Genomic DNA, 8,150 nt, shown 5'->3' on the forward strand with positions numbered 1-8,150 from the left:
CGGGGCCACGCCTTCGCGGAACCTTCCAGAGCCCGCGTCCAGCCCTGGGCCCGCCTGGGGCACCTGGCCCGCGGCCTCAGGAGACCCGCGCGGGCAGGAAGTGGGCGGGCGGTGGTGCCGCCGCGTCAGGGGGTGGGGGGGCCCTCGGGTGCGCAGCGCGGCGAGCATGGGGCGCCCACGGGGGCGCCGCGCCCCGTCGGTGTTGGACCCGCCTTCCTCAAGGCGCTCCTGGAAACTGCAGGCGCCCGTGTAGACCCCCTGCAGGGGGGCAGCCCTGACCGCTGTCCCCACCCCTAGGCCCGCACTCCCTGGGACGCACCTGCCCCGGGGACTCACAGACCATAGATGCGCCCCCCCCCACGGTCCGTGGCCACGTGGACGCCCGTGTAGACGGCCTCGGGCCCACGACGGCCCCGCGCACGGGGCGGATCTCCACGATGCGGGGCGGGGGGCACGCGGGGAGGGCCCGGGAGCCAGGCAGGGCTGGAGCGGGTCCGGGCCGGGCCAGGGTGGGCAGGAGGGGGCTGCGGCGCCGGGAGCCGTCCCTGCGCCAAGCGCCCGCTTGCCCTCCGCCGCCGCAAGCAGTTAGGGCTGGAGAGGCCGGGGCGCGGGTGCGGGGAGCTGCGGCAGCCACCGACTCCCAGGAAGGAGGCTCTGACGGCCCACTCCAGGTGGGGAAACAGGCTGCGAGCGTGGCAGAGCCGGCCTCTCTGGTGACCCGGGGCGAGCCCTGCCCTGCTCTGAGCTGCCCGTTCCTGCCCGGGGACTACCCAGTCACTGAGCCTAATCTGAGGTCAAGTCCAGACTTGGATGCCTGGGGTGACGGGGAGCTCACTACCTGAGCCATGGGAGTATTTCAATGCCGGGCATCTTGGACAGTGTCCGACGGGGCTGACCTGTCCTCTCCTGGCCCCCCGCCCCCTTGGCCTGCTCATGGGAGCACCTGGGCGCCGTGGGTTTGCAAACTCGACCCGCATTGCCCACTCCAACCTCAGGTCCAGCCTTGTCCCTGTCCGCTCCCCCTGCCGGAAGACCCCGAGGTGGGCTGGGGACGGAGCAAAGGGGGCAGATTTGCACTGGGCTTGTGGGCTCCCGTCCCCTCCTGTCTTGGCTCAGGAAGTTCCTCCTCCGGTCTAGCTGCAGTCTGCCCACTGGAACAACCCCCCCAGGAGGGGCATCAGACAGCCTTGGGCTTGACCCTCTGGGCCTCCCTCTCACCCCTCGTGGTGGCCAGAGAGGTTTTTCTTGAGACACAAATCAGCCCACCCCTCCTCTGCGCAAAGTCCTGCTGTGGCTGCCCAGTGCCCTCTGACGCGGCCCCACGGGGTCGCCGCGCTCCGCGCAGCCGTCCCCCGGCTCCTGGGGCTGGCCTGTCTTTTCCCGCCGCGGGGCCCTCGCACAGGCCGTTTCCCGCCGGCCGCGCAGCCCTCGGGTGCCCCCCGCTGCTTCCCCCCACCGTCCAGCTGGAGCAGCCGTCCCGGCACCCCCGCTGAAGTCACACTATCTGTTCACTTTAACTGCACCCCATTAATAACTACCAGTTAACTAAGGAGGGGGCGCCGTGCAGATGGGGAGGCCGAGGCAGAGGCAGCAGCTGTCCCGGATGGCTCAGCGGAGGCAGGCGCCCCCCTGCCCGGAGCGCCCCGCCCGGCCACGCCCACCGCTGACCGGCGGCCGGTCCCCTGGCACCCTGTCGGCAGCCTGTGGAGGCCCCGAGAGCCGGGGGAGAGCAGGGGCGACCACCCACCTGCTGCCCGTGGCTCGGGTGGCGGCCCCCTCCCTAGCTCCCCAAGCTGCCCGCCAGCAGAGGCCGGCCCAGGGGCCACCTGCCCCCCGAGGCCCCCGGTCGGCCCCAAGCCCCCCTGCCGGGGCCACGGAAGGGCTGCAGGGACGGCGACCTCAGCCTGGCACAGCTCTGCAGCCCCAGCTCCGCCCTCCCCCCGGCGGTGGGACCAGGGCTGGTCACTTGCCCTCTCTCTGTGCCTCGGTTTCCCCATCTGACATGGAAAGAAGAACAAGAGTCCCCAGCGCGGGCGGGTCCTGACTGGTTATGCAGTGGGAGGGGCCTGAGTCCTGACCAAGCGCTGCCCCTACGGCCCCCCCGGCTGCCCCCCCCGAGCCTCAGTTTCTCGCCCAGGGACCCCAGCCACGGGGCTGAGCACAGGCCCCTTTTCCTGAGCCGAGCGTCCTCCGCGTCCTTGGCCTCCACTGCCCAGCCCCTCCGCCACCCGGGCGGCCCCCCCTCTGCACTGCCGGGCCAGACCGCCCAGGCCAGCGCAGCCCCGCGCCCGCCACCCCCGCAGGCGCCGCCGCCGCAGTGGCCGGCCTTGGCGCCCTCGTGCCCCGTACGCAGCCCCCGGGGTGCACGCGCAGGAGGAGTGAGTGGAGAAGAGGCGCCTCCGCGGCCCGCCCGGGGTCCCCGTGGCGCTGGGCATCCGCGCCAGCAGCTGCCACGCCAGGCTGAGCCCCGGGCACCGGCGCATGGCCCTGCGCCCCCCGCGCTCCGCGGCCCCCGCGCCCTTCTAGCTCCCGTGCCCCGCTCGCTCCCCGCAACCCCGCGCCCCCCTCCCCTCACCCCCCATGTCCTGCGCACCCACTTTGCCAAGCCCCACTCGTTCCCCGCACCCGCCCCCCGCACCCCGCGCGCCCCCTTAGACCCCGCTCTTGCCCCGCGCCCCGCTGGCCGCCTGCTCAGGACCAGCCGTCATCGTTCACTCTGCTTCGACTGCGGCTCCACTGAGGGCCTTGAGGAGCCCCCAACCGGGCTCCCGGCCCAGGCGTGTCCCCCGCATGTCCCCCTCCCCTGCCCACCGTGGGAGGACCCTCACCCAGCATGGGGTGAAGACGGGGGCCAGCCCGGCCTGGGGGCTCTCAGGGGACTCTCGAGGGGCCCTCGGGGCTCCCTGGGTCCCGCCGGATGCCTGGGTGCCTCGTGGTGGCCCGGGCTTCCCCGACACCCTCCTCCCGCCAGGAGGGTCAGGGGCTGGGGCAAAGGGGGCGACGCCCGCCCCTCGACCCCAAGACTGAGACGGGGGAGCGCCCGGGGGTCCTGCCGCAAGGCCGCCCGGCAGCGCCGCGAGGACCCGCACGTCGCGGTGGGAAGGCGGCTCGGGCAAGCGGGGCATGGGGCCTTCCCCACACGCGTTCAGAGTGAGAACAGGAGCCGGGTGTTCACGGGGGAGAGAGGGAAAAAGGAAAGAAAGGGAAAAGGTCGCTAAGAAGAAAAGGCAGTTAGAGAACGAGCGCTGCTGGGGCCGTGAGGGGGCACCAGCGCGTCCTCCCCCGCGCAGGCTCCACGCGCTCGGCTCGGCCTGGGTGTCAGCGGCGGGACGTCCACAGCCTGGACTTGCTGTGCAGGGCGCAGCCCCCCGGCCCCCTGCTCGGCCGCCGCCCCAGGACGTCCAGCTCTCTGTGTCTGGGAAGTTGCAGGTTCCCACCCGTTCGGTCCAGTTTTGCTTTGAGACGTGACCTTGACCTGTAAGCAGAACTGAGAAGGTCTGGCTGACCTCCTGCAGGGGCCAGGGAGCACAGAGGAAGCCGCAGAAATTAGGCCAACGGGAAAGAAGCTCAGCGGGGCCTCGGAACCCTCGGCGCGGCGGAGGGGGGCTCTCGTGAGCACCTTCCGCCCCTGGGGCCACGGGGCCAGCACGCGCCGCCCGGCCACCCCCGAGCCCCCGCTCCTCCCTGGACCCTGGGCTGGTAACGGGGGGCGGAGCGTGGCCTCGTCCAGCAGGGGCTGGCGCACCCCCCCGGGGAGCCCTGCCCTCCTGCGCCGCCTGCCCCTCCTGGGGGGCTGGGCCCTCGCCCTGCACGGCGACAACGCGGGGTCCCTCGTCAGCTGCCGCCGGCGTGTCAGGATGGGGACGCCGGGGCCCCCAAGGCGATTTTGCCGGGTGGCTGTGTGTCTGATTGTTTGATAACAGCTTGAATGAGACGCAGCTCTCACGTCGCCCCATTCACCCCCTTAAAGCGGGCAGCTCAGTGGTTTCCAGCTCAGCCACAAGATTCGTGCGCCACGCCTCTTCCTGGTTCCAGAATATTCTTATCACCCCAAACAGAAGTCCTGCGCTATCAGCAGCCACTCAGCAGCCACTCCCAGCCCAGGTCTGGCAGCCACTAATCTAATCCCCCCTGGCATGTGCCTCTCCTGGACACTGCCTCGCATCAGAGCCATCAGAACTGTCCTTTCGTTGTGGCTTCTTCCACTCCGTGCCGTGTCTGCAAAGGTCAGTGGGTTGCAGTGCGTTGCAGCAGGTGGCAGTGTGTTGCAGCGGATGGTAGTAGTTTGCAGCGGGTTGCAGCATGTTGCTGTGGGTGGCAGGGGGTGGCAGTGGTTTGCAGCAGTGGCAGTGGGTCGCAGCGTGTTGAAATGTGTGGCAGCAGGTGGCAGCAGTTTGCAGCATGTTGCAGCGGGTGGCAGTGGGTTGCAGTGGGTGGCAGCGGTTTGCAGTGCATTGCAACATGTTGCAGCAGTTTGCAGCGCATTGCAGCGGTTTGCAGTGCGTTCCAGCCAGTGGCAGTGGGTGGCAGCGGTTTGCAGCACATTGTAGCGTATTGCAGCATGTTGCAGTGGGTGGCAGTGGTTGCTGCAGGTGGCAGCGTGGCTCGAAGCTCCGTTCCCTTCTGTGGCTGGCGTTGCGCCCTGTGGATGGAGCCCATTTGTTTATCCTTCACCTGTTGGCGGACACCGGAGTCGCCCCCGCCTTCTGGCTGCTGTGAATCACACGCTGTGAACACTGGGGTACGAGTTTGGGTGCAGACGCGTTTTCATTTCTCACTGCTGGGTCACGTGGCAGCTCTGCGTAACCTTTCCAGAGCCCGATGCAGCGCCCCGTGTCGGTGCTCCAGGGGACGCTGCCTCAGTGACGCGCTGGAGCTCAGGCCTCCCCAGCCGCGCCGGCGCTCGCGCTCTCCACGCGCCTGGTTCCAGCTGCCCCGGCGGGGGCATCTCACAGCGGCATCTTTTCCCAAGAAAAGCCCCGTCCGGACCCCTCGGCTCTGCGTGTTTAGACCGTGCACCAGGAGGACGGGAAAATCAACTCGAGCAGATGTGACGCAGCCTCCAACAAGAACTAATTCCCAACAACGCCACAGCGCGACGGGTCTCACGGTGTGACGTTGGCCCATGCACGTGACGACCCGCGTCGGGGTGGGGGGGCCGGCAGGGGCGGGGGGGCTCCTGCTCGTCGGGGCTGGTCCCCGGTGTGTTCGGTTTGTGAAAACATTCGGGCTGCACTCCCGACTCGTGCCCTGTTCGCGTAGCCGTCACACCCTTGAAGGCAGACGCGAAACCTTCCCGGCCAAACGGCTTCAGGATTTTAAAGTGCGCCGCAGGCAACGGGCCTCTCCGGCTCTAGACAGCTCGGCGAGCGTCCAAGCGAGCTCCTTCTCCATCACCAGCTCAGATCCGGTTCACACCCAAGTGTCCCCTTTGTCCCCGGAGCGTCCTTTTCTTGCAGTATTTTCAGAGGTACCAGGGATTGAGCCCAGGACCTGGTACGTGGGAAGCAGGTGCTCAACCGCTGAGCTGCATCCGCCCCCCGGAGCATCCTTTAGCAGCTTTTTTCCTGATCCAAAGGCCATGGTCAGGGGCCATGGTGCATCCTGGCAGGCCGAGAGGCAGCTTCCCCAAAATACGTCCACGTTCTGATGCCTGGAAACTGTGAGTGTTGCCTTATTTGGGGAAAAAAAGCGTCTTGGCTGATGCAGTTAAGAGCCTGAGGTGGGACGGCTCAGTTCACCTGGTCGGCTCTAAGCTCCAGCACAAGCGTTTTACAAGGGAGGGGGCGGGAGGGCTCGGCTCGGACGGCGAGGCGGCCACGGGCCAGAGCGGAGCCGCGAGCCGGGCGGCGGGGGAGGGCTCTGGGGGCGCAGCCTCTGGCGCCCCGGACCTCGAGCCCACGGGAGCTCGTCCTCGCCTGCCGAGAGCTGCCCGCCTTCCCGCACGGACGCCCCTGAGGGGCCCGGCCAGCGCCCCGGAGAGAGCCCCTCAGACGTGCCTGGGCATCTCGGCTCTCGATTCAGGCGGGACGTTTTGGGTGAGAACTCGAAAAACTGATGTAGGACAGGGGGACAGGGCCTGAAACACAGTGTTTCTCAAACTTCAGCCTCGCGGCACCGCGTGCGCCACATTCTCTGGCTCTGTCTGCTCCTGGGTTTTCCCCGCCCCAGCATCACGAGGAAGGGGTCTGTCAAAGGCGGGAAGCCGGGGCCACCGCCGGACGCGCCGCCGTGAGAAGGGCGGGTGAGCGGCAGCAGGCGCCGGCGCGGCCCCGCGCTGAGACAGGCCGCTGCCGGGGACCGGGCCTCCCCCGAGACGGGTCCCCGGGCTCAGATGAGAAGCAGGAGAGCGGCCTTCCCACCACAAGGCTTCAACAGGGGGCGCGCTGCTCTGGGGCCTGGCGTTCGGAGGACGCTGCGGTCTGGGGGACGTCCCCGGCCGCTGGCCTCACGGCGCTCGGGCCTGCGTGGGCAGCTGCGCCAGGGACGTGCTCCCAGGAGCCTGAGGCCTTGGCGTCCAGCTGCGCCCTGGGCCCGTAGGGTGGAGGAGGAGGCTGAGGGCCCAGCTCCGGGGCAGGGCCAGTGTAGCAGTTGGATATAATTGATGGATTCCAAAAAGAAATACTGGATTATGTTTGTAATCTGATCTGTACCTGGGCATGACTGAGTTATCCTTAGGGCACGGAGTCCCCACCCCGTCCCCAGCCCTTGGTGGGTGGAGACTCACAGATAAAAGGCAAAGGACAGAGTTGGGGCTTTTGATGTGAGGGCTTTTGATGTTGGAGTTTTGATGTTGGAGTTTGATGCTGAAGCCTTAAGCTGGAGCCCTGGGAAGTCAGCTCACAGAGGAAAGAGAAGCCAGCCCCGGGAAGAGAGGAGCCCTGAGCCCAGGAAGAAGCCAGCCCCAGGAAGAGAGGAACCTTGAACCCAGAGAGAAGCAAGGCCCCAGAATGTAGGAACCCAGGAAGCCTGAACCCTCGCAGATGGGTGTCCAGCTCACTCCAACACATGGGAATAGACTTTGGTGAGGGAAGTAACTTATGCTTCGTGGCCTGATGTCTGTAAGCTCCTACCCCAAGTAAATACCCTTTGTGACACCCAGCAGATTTCTGGTATTTTGCATCAGCACCCATTTGGCTGACTCACACGGGCAGCTCCAGTGCAAGTCCCCGAGGACTGGGCCCCGCGGTGCTCCGGCGTCCTGCCTGCCCCCTCGCCCCCAGCCCTGTCCAGATCCTCCCTCCCACCATCCAAGCCCCTTCCTGCCACGGGGTCTTTGCACTGCTGTGCCTGGGCCCGCCTGGAACGAAATGCTCTCCCAGACATTCCCAAGGTGCCATCTTTTCCTTCACAGACCTCAGTGTCCTCCCCTGGACGAGAGGTGGGTGGGCCTTGGGGTCTGATCCTCGCCCTGGCCCTGCCCACTCCCCAGCTGAAGCCTCTGCGGGGTCCGAAGCTTCATCTCGCTCTGGGGGCCAGAGTGGGAGGCTCCAGGCTCCCGGACGATCCCATTCCATTTGTGATCGTGCCCATTTAGCAGAATTAACGGCTTAATCCACTTTCCCAACCCTCCCTGTCCGTGTGGGCTTGGAGATTTGCAGATAAACTGAGGCAGAAGGGAGCAGACCAGGAAACCCACCACCCAGCTCCAGCGGCCCCGTGGGTCAGGCTGTGCGTCTTTGGGCAAGTTGATCGACTTCTCTGAACCTCAGCAATAAACTGGAGATCTAATAGTTTCCACCCAGAGGTAGTGGTTGGATCAATAAAGATTGAAGATGTTGATTGGGTCAATGAAGACGGGGGGCCGGGAATCGCTAACTTGTTGAACGCTGGCCTAGTTATCAGGTGACTGTCCTCTTAAAAAAATACAAATCCAGTTCCTTGGGCCTCGCGGAGACGCGGGGCCACCCTCCAGTTGCCAAGGCAACAGCTGTGTCCCGCCCCTAGGTAGAGGCGCGATGGTAAAGCCTATCAGAGGGGTCTAGCCGCGCATGCTTCCTGCGCCGCCAGGGCCCCGCTGCCCCCTGGGAGTTGTGGTTCCGAGGCTCACTTCCGGCCGGGCTGAGGCCTCGCAGCCGCCGTCGACCGTGGGACTACAACTCCCGGCAGGCGGCGCGGCGCGGCGCAGGCGCAGACGCGGGGCTGCGGAG

The sequence above is a fragment of the Dasypus novemcinctus genome, chromosome 19 (genome assembly GCF_030445035.2).
Source record: "Dasypus novemcinctus isolate mDasNov1 chromosome 19, mDasNov1.1.hap2, whole genome shotgun sequence".
Taxonomy (NCBI): domain Eukaryota; kingdom Metazoa; phylum Chordata; class Mammalia; order Cingulata; family Dasypodidae; genus Dasypus; species Dasypus novemcinctus.